The 17502-nt window shown below is 30.9% G+C and overlaps 1 long non-coding RNA gene across 1 annotated transcript; it reads right to left on the bottom strand.

The window, feature by feature from the left end:
• Window positions 1–14505: 14505 nt before the first annotated feature.
• On the bottom strand, window positions 14506–16906 carry LOC149987289 (uncharacterized). The gene is made up of 2 exons (XR_016499021.1): window positions 15141–16906; window positions 14506–14892 (listed from the first exon to the last, which is right to left on the bottom strand). It is a non-coding gene; the product is annotated as an uncharacterized LOC149987289 (long non-coding RNA).
• Window positions 16907–17502: the final 596 nt, after the last annotated feature.

Genomic DNA, 17502 nt, shown 5'->3' with positions numbered 1-17502 from the left:
TGAACCCTAGATTCTACTTAACCTAGCCGCCACTCCAAATCCTAGCTGCTTCTTAACCTAGCCATCACTATAAACTCTAACTGCCACCTTGGTAACTGTCCTATTACCTTTTCCTATCCTTTAACCATTAGCAACTTACGTTAGGTAATGTCCAACATTTACTTTATCAAAGATGACAATCAATATGAATTCATTTGATTGCATCACATACATGGAATAATCACCTATATTTCTTTCAAATTCTTCATTGACAAAAAATATGTCAATACATTGTTATCATGTCTTTGGTGATTGATGAAGTCCATACAAAGATTTCTTCAATTTACTAATAAGATATTATTTGCCTTCTTTAATAAATCATTGAAATTGATCTTTATAAATGTCTTCTATAAATTTTACATTTAAAAAAGCCATTTTCACATTTATTTGATATATTTTCAAGTCTATTATTACTTCAATTGCTACAATGATTCTTATAGTAGTGAATTTGGCAATAGAAGCAAATGTCTCATTGAAATCAACACCAACAACTTATGAGTAGTCTTTTGCTATCAATCTAGCCTTATATCTCACAATATTATCTATTACATTTCTTTTGGTTCTAAATACCCACTTACAACTAATTTAAGATTGATTTGATAGAAATTAAATCAAGTTTCATGTGCTATTGTTTATAATTGATTTGTATTCTTCTTCCATAGCCTTCTTCTTCTTTCTACCATCCATGGATTTTATTATATCATACAATTTTAAAGTACTTTCTTTGAAGTCTATTTTATTATAATGAGTAGATCTTATAGATATTGTTAATGTTATTGTTTGATTTTTCTAATTCCACTTTTTTGTATCTAATTGTTGATGTATTATTGCTCTTACTTATTATTAAATGCATACATAGGCTTAGAGTATTCTTTTCACTTAAAAATAATATTATAAAATATTAGTATTGTGTTTTTTTTATTGAATTATATTATTAGTATATTAACATTTAGCTTTTACGTGGTAAAGCTCTTAAAAGACCTCTTATAGTAAGTAGAAGTGGTTTGTGAGATTAGAGATGATTGAAAAGTGGCAAAGCTTACAAAAGAGGTTTATATTGTAGTTTAGAATTGTAAGAAGTGTCATAAGTGAAGTGAGAGTGATTTAAGAGTGAAATCACTAGTTTATTAACAAAGAGGATATTATAGATTTCTAAAAAAAAAACACCTTCTTCTTCATTTTGAAAGGTCTATGACTTCTTTTCTTGATTTTGTTTTATATACTTTTTCATTAGATATGTCTTAAGGTAAAGGTGAAGGCTTGAGAATGATTAAGAAGTTTAGAGTTAATAACTTCTAACATTGGAAGAAAAAAATAGAACTTTTATTGGCTTCATTGGACTATTGCAACATTATAGATAAAAGTAAAGAACTTCCGATCAACAATGCTTATGTAAAAGATAAGCAATAGTATAAACCTTGTGAAAGGATGGTTTTTGAGTTGATTGTAACCAATCTTCATGATGCTAATTTTTCACATATTATTACAAGCAATGAATCAATAGAAGCATTAAATACTCTTTGGAATATCTATGAAAGTAGAAACCTTATCAACATATATGTATTTTTTTAAGATTAATTTATGATTTCTTTATGTTTCTTTTGTAGTTTCTTTAAGATTTCTTTTGGATTTGATTAAATCTTGATTAACATTGTTAACATTTAATTGGAGTTTATTTATAATTCTATTAGAGCTATTAAGACCTTGTTGTTGCAATATCATTTTTTACCTTCTACAATTAGGTGTTTGGTGTATTTTCAAACAAGACTTTATACAATTCAACAATGTCTTGAAATTGTATTGAAATTGTACCTACTATCACTCTTTTAAGAATATGAAGAGTTGTGGAAAAGCTTTTGAAGATTGTAAAGTGGAGTAGAAAGCTAATTTAAAAGGCTATATTTGTAAGTGAAAGAATTTCATGAAAGATTTGGCTCGAGCCATATCTTGGCATTTTGAAGAATTTTTGGCCCAAATTTTTTTAAAAGTATAAAATACGTTGTTAAAAGGCTATGTAATAAAATATCATGCTATTTGAGATGTTGAATTTTTGAGATATGAGGAATTAATACAAGGATGTCAATAAATTGGTGTTAAAAGCATTTGCTAGGATTTGAACAATATTTAAAGATCAGTAACAATTATATGGTTGAAAATTATATGAGTGGTTTTAAAAAATATGACTGTACTTTATATAAAATTTGAGTCTATTTGGATAGTTAGATTGAAAGATATAGGGTGTTAAAATTCAAAAAACATCCCCTCAAGATAAAATAAGGTTTTAGGAAATTCAGCCATATTTTGGGTGATTTAGTGCAATTAGAATTATACATTTGATGTGATTGTCAACGAGCCATTACTTCTCCACCGTTTGTTCCGATTGAAAGCTTGGATTATTATGAAGTTGCTGAGGTTCTAACTCCAAGGGGGAATAGGGATGGTCGTTGTGATTTGGAGTTAGGGTTTGGTTCGTCACGGTTACATCAGGTGGACGTAAAATACTGGACATCGATGCAGGTGTACAATCTGGACGTTGATATATGGATACTGCCATCGATACCGGTGCAAAGTCACTCGAAGCTGGTCCGATACGGTGATGAACAGTCGTGTTCTGAGAGTAGCTAGGAGGGATTATTCCGGGAGTTTTGGGGGTTGTATTTCTCGGATCGAGCTCTGATCGTTGGTTGCCTATTGAATTGGGTCGTGGAGGAGAATGGGCGACGCTAGTGGAAATTTGGGAGAGCAGAAGTGCAAGAGCAGATACTTAAGTCGAAGAGCATCTTTCTATCTTCTCTTCCAATCTATTGATCTGCCCTTCCAATACTATCAGATCAATAGATTGGAAGAGCAGATCGAAAAATGCTCTCACCTTAAGGAGAGACAGCGACTCCAGGACGACAAGGCGCAACTCCGGAACAAGGAAGCGCTACTCCGGGGCAAGGAAGTGCTACTCCGGGAGCAACTCCTGCAAAGCCGAGGGCACTCCTATCACTCGTCATTGACGGCCATCTCCTAATCTTTGTCTTTTAATGTCTCGGGGACTGCTGGATTCTTGGGCGAGCGCTTAGTTCATGGTTAAGGAATTAGGGTTGGCATAGAATTGCATACTTTACTTCATGGACCTCGATTGTTCCGTAGCCTGTTCTCTGTTGCCGAACTAGGTGGTCTGGATTATGTGTGTTCTTTGTTGTGGATAGGATAGTGGGGATCCGTCTCTAGGGAAGGATCTTTTGGGTTTGGTGTTGTGTGTGAAGGTACGTGTATGAGCTAACAAGGGAAAAAATAGTATATAATGTGTTACAAAAGGTTGCTGTCTTGCCAGTGTACCAAATTTATGCTTCCTTGACTACCACAATAGCAACCATTACAAGTATTGTATTTCCTTGTATTTCCTCGGATTTTCATTTAATTCACAGGATTGCATGTGCAGATAGTGCAGAGTATGATTGGCTACGTCAGGACTTGCGGTTGTGGGACTCAGGGTCTTGTTCCAAGACACCAAGCACCACGCAAAAGGAGCGTAGATACACGCCTGTTAAAGTGGAGCATAGGGACGTGGAGAAAGACATTGAAGGCTACCTTAACAAGGCAGATAATTTGAAGCGTAGATTTCAGAAAGTGGAATCTCTTACAGCCACCACAGTATGGCAGAATTTGGCAGACATCGCCGGTTCTGTCGTGGCCAGCACGTGCGATTTTGTGAGTAAGAAGCAATCAGGTTCATCGGTAATGTACGGACAGGAAATCAGACTTGAAGTGCCACCAAATCTCCTAGCAGAGGAGAGAAAATCAAAGAATTCAGACCAGTCAAGGTCTGTGGACAAAGTTGTTCGAAAGACGTTCTATTATGCCAAACCTCTTAGTGTGGATATCTAAGTGAAATCTAACGACAAGAATGTTGCTGTTTTAGAGCTCAAGAATGGAGGCCTCGGATGCCCCTTGCTTATTCATAAACTTTGGGCAAGATGCTCCTGCCAGACAGGTTCAATATGGCCTGACGTCATTAGATTTTTGTTAATTCTCGTCTTCACGATTTTTCAACAATGTTCAGTTGTCATGCCTGCTGATATGGGAGGCTGCATTGCTTCAGGGATTGACCCCAATTGCTGGTGCAACGTTAGCATCACGAAAGGACAAGCTAGGAGCCTCCTGAATTGCATTCTTCAGGTGTATAATTACTTAGTTTTGTAAGCTGTTTTACTACCCTAAACCCTTGACTACCTTGGAGTTTTTTCGGTGGGGCAAGATCAGCTTAGAGCTCAGCGTTGCAAGATCTGCCACTGCCTTTGTCATAGTATTCTAGTGAAAGGGTAGGCCTTTTAAACAAATCTTCGATTTCCCTGAGCATCTTTTTGTTGTTTGTACCGTATTTTAATCTTCACGTATCTAAAGGTGTATGTTAAGGGATCAAAAGCCACCCTATCCCCCCCCCCCTCCTGGGCAACCGGTGGATTTTCTGATTTCTAGTATTGAAGTTGTGAGGACTTCTTGCAAGATACCAAGAAAGCAGATATTCCTGAGGTTCTGAAGAGGCCTAAGTGCTCAGTAATTTCAAAACTTGGTGCTCGCAATGATGTGTCTTATATTGGTCTGATCTTCAGATAAGAAGCTGATGAATACAGTGTGAAGTGGCCCTTATTCTACATTTTTTCCTGTCGAGTTGCAGGGCAAAGGTTGGATTTGGTGTTCTCACGGATATCCAAAATTGGTATCTCTTCAAAAGAGATCATTCCGACTGCCTCTACATCTCAGTGGGTTTTAAGTGGAAGAACCGACAACCGCATTTGCCTGCTGCAATCGCTTACTTGATCAGTACTTCTGTCTACGCCAGTGGTGAGTTTGATGTTCCACCCGAGGAGGGTGAGCGTCCCTGGAGTTATTCCAGGGACGTTACCCCTTATACCAGTCCCAATGTAGGATACGGAACCACAGCCAATAGCAAGATTGTGCATGTAGCAACAGAGTTGATCGATGGCAGTCAACTCGGTCCTGGTAAGTAACCTTTTGAATTAGCAAATGTGGAGTGTGGTTGTCTCCCTCTTCTAGTCGCGAAGGCTGCTTGCAGCTTAATCTTGGTGCTTCAACAGCGTGATAATCGAAGGAATAATCTGTATCTCCGGCACTCACGATCAATAAGTAGAGTAGGCATTTATTTGCTTCTAATGATTGGATTTTGGTTCTCAGGGACAGTGACGAGGGAGGTGGCTGCTGCGGCACTTCAAGCGCTTGGCGCTGTGCATGCGTGTGGGCTGCTTCATGGGGATGTCGAGGCACGGAATATTATGGTTGTGCGGGGTACAGAACCATCTGTCCGCCTTGTGGATTTTGGCTTTGCTCAGTGCAGCAACAATAGGAAGTGGCAGAAGGCAGAGGTCATGAAGTTGCAGCGCCTCTTGGAAGAGATGATGGGAGTGGGGTGGGAAAAGAGTCAGATATTATTTAGTATAGTGTAATTTGCTATCCAAGCAACTCCGATGATGAAGGGCAACAGTGATTTGGGAGACTCACAGTTGACTGCTTGTCAGAATGCCAATCCATTTATTTGCTGAGGGCAAATGGTGTTGTGCTTACCAAGACCACCTCTTATGAGTATAGATTTTTACTCAAGATATGAATATAGATTTTTACCCAAGATGAAGGAGAATCTATTAATCTAGGAAGTTGTACACTGGGTTTTAATTTTGTAGGAGATTTTGGGGCTTAAACAGGATGAACGTGATTAGGATCAATACAGCGCATATTCACGTTCATCACGTTCATGCCATTATGTGCTGTTTTGATCCTGAACTTTCGAAGGTTTGTTCACCTCTTTGATCCTTGTTTATGTTAGATCTCTCATTTTTGGAGGATGGTTTTCCGATAGAGTTGCAATCATCTGCAAAATATTTCCTGGCAAGATTCTTCCTTATAATCTCATGATGGAAATAATTATCCTGTTTAAAGACAAGGTCTGTGAGTTTGCACTATTAGTACTTTTAAAAATCGTGCTGTGGCGTTTATTGGTTTGTATTGTCTCAGTTTCTCTTATCTCTTTTGGGGCCATAAGGTAGGATAAACAAGACGTCCTGATGTTAGCATTTTAACTTGAGTATGGCTGTCATGTTGGTTAAACAGCTTTATTCTATTTCAAGTTCTAAAGTTTGTTCACTTTGCACGCACATCACAAGACGTCAAAAACTTTGCTTGTGTGCTTTAATGCTGAAATCTGCTTAGGACTTGCCTATCATGAATTTTACAATAGAGGCCCTTCAAGACTTCCTAAATACTTCCTTGCACATGAGAAACATGATCTAATAAAAGAAGTATTTTAGTTCTTCTATTGAACATTTGAGATTACATCTTGTTCATGGTTTCTAGCATTTGGAACCACATTTCTCACTGCCATGAAGTACCACTCAGGTATAACTGCTATATGGTCCAACGCTCCCAGACATTGCATTGTTGTCATCTCTTGCTTCTCATTGCTAGTCGTACTACTTCATGTTTGTTGAGGAACATATCTCCTTATTTAGCAACAGAAGCTGAGCACTTCATACAAGTCATTGTTGGCAGTTAAACTTAGCATCTTCTATGAGGTTGCCGATTCTTTCACAAATTTAATGTTAATACTATTTGCCTTGCTCTCTGTATGAACATGAGTTTAAACAACCTTTAGCTTAACCTTCAATAGAATTCTTTTAAAAGTGATTGTAAGAATAAGATTTTTTATTTCAAATTTTGTAGTTGATGTAGATGAATAATATAGTGTCACTAAAGTGCACTATAGAATGTATAATGTTAATGATCCTATTAAATCTCAATGACTTGTCCACCTAAAGTATGTTCCAATATCCTTTCTATTCCAACAATTTGCTTGCTTAAATTGAAGTTAAGGCACAATGCAATCAAGTTGATGGACATTCATACAATGAGATTGGGACATCAACATATTCACATCCTTACTATCAATAAGGGTGGACCAAATTTAAAATTTCCACTCATAGCTAGTACAATATGTTAACTCTCATTCAAGTAAATGCATGAATATAGTGGATTACAAAAGACAAAAGTCTCCTACTATGTAAGCACTTATCACTGCAAAATAATCTTCTTTTCTTGTCGATGATTGCCAATTCATTTTCACATTGTTGCTAATGTAGAATTTCTAAGTGGATATGCTTTCCCCATTGGAGTTGCATAGTCAAAAATTTGATATGTATAACCTACTATTGAGTCTTGATAGATGATCATCTATTTGAGGACGTTGATAAATTTTGTTGGCATCTATATTTCACTAGTAATAAATATTGGCATGTCAATCTAGAAATTAACATTCATTTTTTTTTTTTATTATCTATTTTTTAATATAAAAATAATATGTATAATATTTATTCCTATTTTCATTTAATGAAGGCCTTATAAATACAATATTGCTACTAATTGATATTTAAACTTGCCAATTAATCCTCCACAAATCTAATGATTAAAATTATAGCATTTATATTTGTTACATCAACATACTATATTTAAGTAATCATGAAGTGTAATTGAAAATAAAAGTAGTGAGGCAATAGCAATAACCATAGGTATAATACCAACTTAAGATCTTATATACAAAGTGAATATCAACAAATGCAATAAATATTTGTAGTGCAATCATCTAATAATTGAATAGGATTATAATACTTAATTGTTATAGATTTTATTTTAATACTTATTCAAAAGATATTTTTTACAAATTTTTTCTTTTTACTAGTTTTCTATTACAATTTATGTTTTTCAATTCTACTAAATGGTCTAATCTTCTTAATACTAAATTGTATTTTTTTTAATAAAATAAACAACTTTTTCTTCTTAATATTTTTACAATTCCTACTTATTTTTTTTCCTACTACTATAAAAATATCAAATAAGAAAGGTTACTTATTTCAATAAAAAAAAAATATTACTTATTATTGAGAAGAATAGTCTTTTTAGTAATATTAAAAATGAAGAATTTTAATAAAGAGCTAGTAAAAAGGAACCAATTCTTTTAAATAAAAGATCTTTCTATTGATATTAAAATGGAATTTGTAATAATTTAAAGATAATAATCTTATTCATTTTTCAAATAGATATTGCATCTATTAACATTCAATTGTAAAAAATTATGTCTTTGCACCTAAATATTTGCCTCTCAATAAAATCTTCATCTCTTATCTTTAAGAAAGAATACCTTATTTCATGTCCAAAAACAAACTAAAAGTCTAATAATGCTTCCCAAGAGAGTCTACTTAGATAAATGACAAATGTCTCTATCAAACTATGCCCAAGTCCATTAAGACTGCAATTTTGACAAATTTAGCCTCTTTTACTTTTGCTACATATATCAAGGTGCACTAATTCCTTTCTTGTACTTAGGCACTTTCAAATACCTATAAATACAAATCATTAAAAGCATTCATGATACTTCTAAGTGAGCATCTTTAACCAAGGTGATCATCACATTGACTTAATATTTTTTACTATACTCCTATTCTAAGAAAACAACTTTATTTCAAAAAAGTAGTAAAATTGGTACATAAATGTGTGGATTTTGCTCATACCAAGCTGTAAGTAATTTGTCACCATAAGACTAGATATGGCCATTATAGGTGCCACATTTTATACTTAAGTAAAATATTGTTGCTAGCTTGAATTAATATAAGTTTTAAAGTGAATGCTTTAGAATATAATATTAATTTCTTTGACATATTATAGTTACATATCTAAGCAAAAATAAGTGATTACATAGGGATTGATTTAAAGGTCTCAATAAAAAATCATATGTAAAAGAAATGAACATGAAAGTTAGTCTTTGTATATAAAGAATATAAATCAAAGCTTAATTGGTATTTCTACTTTTGTACAACTTTATATTGGTAGATAACTATAATATTTCGAAATCAATGTTTATTTTGGTCCTATATGTTTTATTTGTAATACTACATAAAAAGTTCTTTTTTAAATATACATGTTTCATCTAAATATTTACCATGGCCAATCTATATACTAAATGTCACAAATACTACTTCCTTCAAATAAAAGTTTGGATTCCTCATATTTTTGTTATAGGTCCTATACTTTGAATAACAACCAAATATTATTAATTTATGGTATTACATTCAAAATAGTTTTTTGGATTTTTTACATATATTATTCCAAAATTTATTAATAACAAAATATTTTATTGCATGAATTATATTTGATAGAATCACCAAAAAAAATAAGTTTAATAACATATTATTTATTTTTTTACTAATTTTTTATGCTCAAGATGAACAATAAAATTACTTATTTACAAATTTATTATATATAATTTACAAGAAACATGCTAAAGTACAAAGTAAAGCTATCAATATGGCTACATTTAATTAAATTTTGAGCCATGAAAACAATTATCTTACTTGATTGTTGGATTGAAACATGGCACCACCTCTCACTATGCTAAAGGACTAAAATTTCTTATACAACTACAAATGTCAACTACAATTTGATTGCTTTTAAGGTTTCATCAAATATATAGTTTTTAAGAGTTTATGATGTATTAGTTTATAACTAAGAAGTATAATTATTTTCATAAATTCATAAAATTTATTAAATTAATATTTAGAAATTTAACTTCACTTTTTAATTTTAAATATGTTAACTTGATTTCAATAATTATTTTTAATAATAAAATGGTTTAACTAAATTCTTATATTTGAGCTTATATGATTGAAGAAATGATGATTTAATAACTAAGTTCATTTTAAATAATTTTAATAGTATAAGAATTAAACAAAAGAATAATTTAGAATTTGGTTACATTTATTTTTCAACATTTTTATTATATATGAAAAATGATTATTTAATTTCTGATTCTTAATTTTCTTTAATTACAAATTCAATTAAATTTATATTATAAAGAATTTTCTAATTATTTCATAAAATTAAGGTTTTTTGTAGAAAAAACAAAAAGGTAGTTCTATTTTAGTGATATCTCAGCTTGTTTCAAAAATTCTAGTTCCAATTAAAGCATATAGATCTGTAAGAATATTGATATATATATATATATATATATATATACACTTTGGTAGTGCTTGTTTCTTGATTAGATTTTTTATTTTTTATTTTTTTTTCTTTTTCTTTCTAGAAACATAGTCAACTAAAGCAAGTGGGGAACTATAATTTTTTAATTTTTTTACTTTAAAATAATGATTCTTATAAAGAAACCAAGATACTCATGTTTTCAATTTTAAAATCTTCTCCAAATTTCAAATTTATTTATAACCTTAATCAATCACATTTTAGGTACTGAAGGTAAAAATCTATATTTTTTGTGAATCTCTACAGCTAAATGATTTCAAATTCATTTGCCAAAGATCTAAAATACATTTCTTAAATATATCTAAACAAACATAATTGGTTATAAAATCCTCATTAATATATTTAATAAAAATATTAAAAATTTAAAATCTTAGACTCTTAATCAACATCTGTCAATTATTGGATTTGATTTTTGGCAATTTTAGACATTTGAAAGGATGCCTCTAAGCTTGTAATATACAAAAGTAGATAAAAAGTGGATGAGACAAATATGACCCCTATTTTTGTGTTTTTAAATTCACCTTTGCACTAATTTAAGATTCAAGATACCAAATTCATTGTATTTTTTTTTTTAAATCATAAAATAAAATTTTAATGAATCTTCTAAAGACGTTGGCTACTTTTATGCAAATATTAGCTTGGGGGTGGTCTTGTCATGGCCCATTGAATGCATTCACAATGCATGTTGTGTTACTTGTTATTATAACCAAGAAAATATTTTCATGAAGTTTCTACTATGAATGCACTTCAGGCAGAAAATCATTATTCTTTTACAATGAAGAGTATCATGTGATGTCACTTGGTTGGAGTGGAGAATGTATATTCAAACACACAACTAAATAAGAACCACCCCCGCCAGCAAATTCAGTATGTACCCCCAATCACGAAAAACCCAACAAACCAGGGTGCTCCATTTCCCATCACAAGCTTCCCGTCTTGCCCAATTTTAGCCCAACCCCCTTCTCAACTCCCAGAGAAGCCATACCACGGCGAGGAATTTCGAAAGCAGCCATAAGGGTGGGAACCCACTTGGCGCTCCACCTAAAACCCTAATTATGAGTAGAATTCCGTTTTTCCTTCTTCGTCTTCATGCTTCATTGTTCCAAATTTCCCTGCAACAGAGGGTTGGCTATTTGCAGCAACAATGGATGCTTCAAAGCTGCAATCTCATGAATGCCCATCGTCCCCCTTGATTCAAAGTCAACAGTGCCATGGAGTCAAGTTGAAGACACATACAAAATCCGCCAGAATAGGGTATGGATCCAGAATAGCAACAACGAGAATCAGGAAGCATCGGGATGTATTGCCTTGCATTGCCGAGCATTTCACCATCATCACCGCAGCAGAGCAGTGATGAGCAATTCATGCCCTACCTGCTTGCATGCAGAGCTTAGAGCTTAGGGGGCTAAATCTGCCAATGCCGTGGGGGGGAGGGGGGGGAATCTGCCGGATCTACAACGAAATTTGTGGTCGCGTGCGTCGAAATGCTCGTTTGCGGAGGCGGAGACTGTCGCGGGGGCTCTCGTCGCGCGACACGTCGGTATTGCCTTGTCGACATGAAGGGCGGTGTGAATGGGGCTATATTTGAACCTATTGACAAATACAACTTGGGTATGAGACAAAGAAGTCTTCTCATTGGCCAAACATGGGGAATATGGAACATGGAGGAATGAGGAAGTGGGTGGATGGATAGCAGTGCCAAAGATCGTTGCTGTGCACCATAGCACAGGTTTCTGCTAGTTTATAAATATATTTATATTTACATACAGTTTATACACATATGGACATTTGCACGCAAGGGTCTTGCTTGCATAAGAGATGTGTTTGTGTGCGTGTGTGTTTGAATATATATATATATATATATATACACACACATACATACATTTGAATTTATTTACTTATTTAATTAATTAATTTGTGAATATGCGTGTGAATGCTTGACTTGATAAGTGGCAGTTTTTATTTTGTGTTTGAATAAGTCTTTGGAATGTTGAAAATGCATTCTTTGGTGCATCCAGAACTCACAAAAATTTTGATTCTTTGTTTAGGAGGAGGGTTCAAATGACAACATCCTTGCTTTAAATCATCACAGAATACCACATTTAGAGCTAATATAACAGTATTTCGTATTTGCATTAAGAACATTATCACACATGTTTTAAACATCTTGGTGGTATCTTTTGTAATCAAGATTAGAACTCTTTGGATTACTTTTCTGATAAATCTTTAATTTAGTATTCAAGGCATTGTGTGTTTTATTTTTATGATGAAATTTACTCAAAAACATGTTCATGTAGTTGATCTTGATTTTCAATAGATACTCATGTCTATTTTTCTTTTTCTTTTTATTTTTTGTAATATTTCCACAAAAATGTCACTAAATCTCAAATTGAGTAATAACAACAATAACAAAAATAATAATAACATGTGTATGTACATTTGCACAATTTTGGGGAAGGCGAATAACCGACCATATCCAACCAAGCCCATTATTGATTGTCAAATCTTTTGTAAAATGTTCATTTGTTTTGAAACACAAATATTGTCATAATCAGTTCAAAGATTTGATTTGTTTTAATCCATAAAAAATCTGACTAAGAATGAAATCACACCCATGACCTACACTTGTTATAACCTTTATTTATTCATTTATTTACTTTCACTCATATTCCATGCAACATAGATTTTTTTAAATACAAATCAAAATCATTCAAGTTTGTCTACAAAGACTTTGTTTCTTAGCAACCCTACAAGTAAAATCATTTAGATTGAAAAAGATTATGTGGTTTATGTTCATGTTGTGTTGAACAAAGCCTTACCTCCAAAAGATAATATATACATATGTATAATGAATTGTTATTCCACTGATATTTTCGTTTGATTAATGAAACAAGGTTTCCAGCATTTTGTGCCATAGTAGGTTGTATCTGTGAATATGTTTTGTATGGAAATATCTAGAATACATTCCAGAGCATGGGAGGATGAGCAAATGAACGAATGAAACTCTTTAATCCTCTGCATCAAATGTTGGCTATTTTTCAACTTTGTATTTGTTGTTTACCTTTTTTGTTGCTTGGTAATCTCTCCTGAATAAAAGGTACATATTCAATGCACTTTCATACAAAAAAATCTATATATATACACACACACACACACACACACACATAATACATATTAGTAAAGTGAATAGCCAATTTCAAACAAAAAATTGAATTGAAGGGCACTTGAACACATCATTGACCCATTCCTCTGATGAGAAAAAATAGCTTTTCATTCTCAATGTTAAAATACGGATTATTCTTTTGAAAAATGGAGACCAAGCAACCATGTATGATTCTGAAGACAATTATTTGCTTGTGTGTTTGACCAACAAATTGAACACATATTTGTTCTATTAATACTTCAATCTCAGTGATTGCAAATTATAAGGCCTAATTCTTTGCAACTTGGTAATAATTCATATTCTTTGCAACTTTCAGGACTAGAATTGAGCATTAAGTACACTAGATTATCAAGAAATTTTATTATGTAACACAAGTTTACATAGATGCTACTTTGTATAAAGAAAATCCTGGTGAAAATTTTGCAGCATGTTAGAATTATAAATAAGTTGATTTTATTTATTTCAACAAAAGACAATCTCAAAATAAAAAGACAATTAAAAAAGTATAATCTACCGTTCTTTAATTTAAATGTCAAACCACAATAAGCTGATTTGATAGTAGATGACACTATTCCACACACATTCATACGTGATTTTCATATGTCAATAATATAGGTTGGTTTCACTTCATGGTGAAGTAATGCACATGAATTATTAGTTTTGGTGATAAGTGTTGCATTCAAATATATTACAACATTGAAAAGTTATTGTCATTGTAGTGTGTAGTTATATGTTGCATGACTGAACCTAATATATAATAAATTCTTATATTTCTATTAATAAGATTTTATTATATAAATATTTGAAGAAAGATCCGATTTTTTTTATGTTTCTATTAAAAAATTTATCATATTGAATTGAACTTTCTAATTTTATATGATTTATTGAAAAATGCCAAAACATTGGTTTGTATGTTGTTGTATTTGAATAAATGGTCGAAGAATATAGTGTCTATGATAAAATAAAATGTAAATGTTAATCAATTTGAATTCATGTAATGTAAAATAAAACTTGAACATAAAATTTTTTAACCATGCATTGATTCAGGTTTTAAGTATTTAGAAAAATTGTTGTTTCAAAATTCTTTTTGATGCATAAAAAGATGAAGTAATATTTTAGGTCATGCAAAATTACAATGTACTATTGACAACAATCTTTTCCAATAAAAACACTTATTGAATGATCTTTCAAGTTACATCCAAAATTGAACATAAATAACACTATTAGAATAAAATATAGATTCATCAATTTTACAATGATAAAAATCAAGAATGAATAAATTGCACAGCAACAAACTCTAATATTTTTATTATAATATTTTTTGTAACACTATATTGACATCTAAATTGACAAATTATTCCATTCGGAATGCATTTTTTTTCTTTTTCATGTATATCCTATGTTTAGATAAATAAATGAATAATTATAATCTCACATTTGCAACCATAATGCAGGGTGTTGCAATAAACAACATTGTTTCTGTTGCAATTGAAAACTTGAATTTGAAGGTTTCATTTTTATTGACGAAAGCTTTGTGGATTACTTTGGAAATTGCAGAATTGTCCTATTGTACCCCATCAGGACAAGTATTAATAATTTCAACACTGCAAAATAATTTCAAAGTGGTGTAACATTAGCCCACTTATAAAACTGTGGAAGGTTGTCCTGTGAGTGAGCCCACATTTGACCCCTTGATTTTAGTGGTTTCTTAGCAAAGCTGATAAGTAAACCTGAAAAATTAAATAGAAAAAAGTACTGGGTGGAATGTGTGTTGTTGGAATTTTTTTTGGAATAATGGTGGGGTTATATAATGCAGGAATTGAAAAGGCACAGGACCCAAAAACCCTCTTACATGCATTTTTAAGTTTGGCTTTGTGTCTATATTTATCCATGATATTGGTGTCTGGTTTTGGAGGAGATCCTTTCTTTTTTCTGACAGAGTATGTCCACCATCTCATTTCACACTTATAGGATAACTCTAATATCAAAACTGCTTTGTTGGCATCTCCAACAAGCTCCCATGTGAAAATGAGGGATCACATGGTCTAACTACATTGTAGGATTCTGCAATTGAATCATTTTTTAGCTAATTAATGCAATTCATATGATAGATAGAAGTAATTGAAGGCATGGAACTTAGTTAATATCAATGAATAAAATGACAGTGAAAACTCTTAAAAAACAACATAAAACTAAATATATTTTTATTTTTCTAACAAAAGACAACTAAATTCACTCAAACATTCTAAATAACTCATCTATAATCAAATTTGGAAGTTTTTTTTTTTTTTTTTTTTTTTTTCTAAAAAATTCTACTTATTATAAATAAGGATTGTAGAAAAGATATGTTTATACTCTATACTTTACAATCTACAATATTATTTAAATTTTATCATCAAATTAAGCTTTATTTTATAATACATTTTTAGAGAATTAATATAATATAATATATCAAAATTAATACTTGTTTGTTTGAGATCCAAAGGGCAAGACACAATTGACTTGTTCCATTTCTAAAAATAATTCTATAGTGCTAGTGCCAAAAACTTAGAAAGGGATATTAAATGACTAGATTAAAAGAAGGATGGTATTTGGATTTACAATAGAGCAATCTTCATTATTTGAAAAACAAATAAAAATGAAGTCCTCATTATCACATTGTAATATGACTATATGGTAAAAGATAAAAACATGGATTCAATTAATGAAGAGCTTAATTGAAAAATATAGTAAAAAAATATAGATAAAAAATATGGAGGTAGTAAAAATATTTAATGTTAATATTTTTTTTTTATGATAAAGGTTTTAATTTACTTTTTATGGCCATAAATAAGGAAAAGAAAAAGTAGATTAGCATAATGAATAATATAAGTATCTTTAGAGAGAGCTAAGAAAATTTTGTAGCAAAAATTACCTTAAAAAATTTAAAATTGATAACTAGAGAGGATTAATTGTGAATTAGGATTAAAATCAGACCCCAAGGTAAAAAACCATATATCTATGGAAATTCCAATGTTCTTTTGATGATCAAAAAATAAGATTTGAGTATAGACTAGAGAAAGGTTTTTTTGACTTTAGTTTTAGATGATTTTGTTTGAAATAACTTTGTAAGAGCTTTGCAACATAAGGTTTATTTTGAATGACTCTAGATTTTGTGGAATAGAAAGGAGTTTACACTTTAGAAAATTTTGTGAGTTTTGTAGTAGATCTATAGGTGAAATTTTATGAGATTGTAAATGTAGTTATTTTTAATATATATTATAAATTTAAGTTTTATTAAATAATTAAATTAAAGGATGTTGAAATTCAAGTGAATTAGGATCTTAAAAATTAGATTTTGAGAACTAACAAGGTTTTTAAGATTTGAAATAATTTTCTAATTATGTTGATGTAAAAAATGATAAAATAATATTAGACTTATTCTCAAACATCAATGAAAAATTTGGAATCAATTAAATAGTAAAAACAAAAGATATTGATACTAGGAAATTGGCGTCAAGATTAGAGAAGGAGGCCAACCAATACCTGAGTGAATTATGAGATTTTTCTTCCATTTGATAAGTTCAATTTTCTCCAAATTTATTATTCTTATTATTAAAAAAGAAATTGAGAGATATGCAATGTTTTAAGCAAGATAAATGATTTAATAAATAAATATTGAGATTTTAAAAGTGCTCTAAGATTGGTTAGAATTTGTTAGGTTTAAATTAAGATTTGATTAGGATTTTATTAGATTATTTTTAGGATTCTTTTAGGAATTTCTTAGGATTTTTTTAAAATTTATAATTTTTTTAGAATTTATATCTAATTTTTTTATTTTTTTATTTATTTTTATTTATTTTTATGGTTTCTTTATAGTTTCTTTTGATTTACCTTTTAAAGATTTCTTTAAAGTTTCTTTATAATCTCTTTTGATTTTTTTAAGAATTTTTTATAGATTCTTTATGGATTCTTTATGATTTCTTTAGGATTTTTTTTAATATTCTTTATGATTTCTTTAATATTTTGTTTGAATTATTTAATGATTCTTTAAGGATTTTTTTATGATTCTTTGAAAATTGACTAAGATTTGACTGGAATGGTTAAGATTCTATTATGCTTTGTTTAGAATTTATTTTAAGATTATTAGTTTCTTTGTTTGTTGCAAATGAAAGATACTTTCTACAACAAGTTACTTGATGCATTCTCAAATAATATAATATATAAATGACATC

The sequence above is a fragment of the Physcomitrium patens genome, chromosome 20 (assembly GCF_059467195.1).
Source record: "Physcomitrium patens ecotype Gransden chromosome 20, ASM5946719v1, whole genome shotgun sequence".
Taxonomy (NCBI): domain Eukaryota; kingdom Viridiplantae; phylum Streptophyta; class Bryopsida; order Funariales; family Funariaceae; genus Physcomitrium; species Physcomitrium patens.
The sequence above is the reverse complement of the archived record's forward strand: the minus strand, read 5'-3'. Positions and strand labels throughout refer to the sequence as shown.